Raw genomic sequence first — 504 nt, 5'->3', positions numbered from 1 at the left:
AATAATAATATCTGATTCGTATTAGGTAGGAGGATGTAATTGGATATTAATTGCCTTGAAAAGGTTTTGAGTGATCGCTTCCCCTTCAGAAAATAAAGTGAGAAAACACAAGATATTAATTTTCAAATAATTGAAGTGAAACCTTTGAAGCCTCTTGAAACAAGGTATATCAGTTATCTAAAACTATTTGAATTTAAAATTGGGTTTTGTTAATGATCGATGATTTCAAATTATTATAATTCCCCTATCTTTTTGGAATAAAGCGGAAATAGTTTTAATTCAAGAGAGAAAAATTGAGTAAATATTTAGAAATTTAAGGAATACCTTGAAATTACGTGTATTTCAAATTTATCACTCAGGGCTTAAGAGAAAATGATTAAAAAATCTTTTTTAGCCAAGTTATTATTTATTTTACGTTATTTTTTTTTTACTTTTAGAACCAGAAATTTCATGTAGTTCTCTATTAGATGGAGTTTCTGGCATTCAAGCCGAAATAAACTATCA

This window comes from Halyomorpha halys, unplaced genomic scaffold (assembly GCF_000696795.3).
Source record: "Halyomorpha halys isolate HHAL.00 unplaced genomic scaffold, Hhal_1.1 Scaffold146.1, whole genome shotgun sequence".
NCBI lineage: Eukaryota > Metazoa > Arthropoda > Insecta > Hemiptera > Pentatomidae > Halyomorpha > Halyomorpha halys.
Note: the sequence above shows the minus strand (reverse complement) of the source record.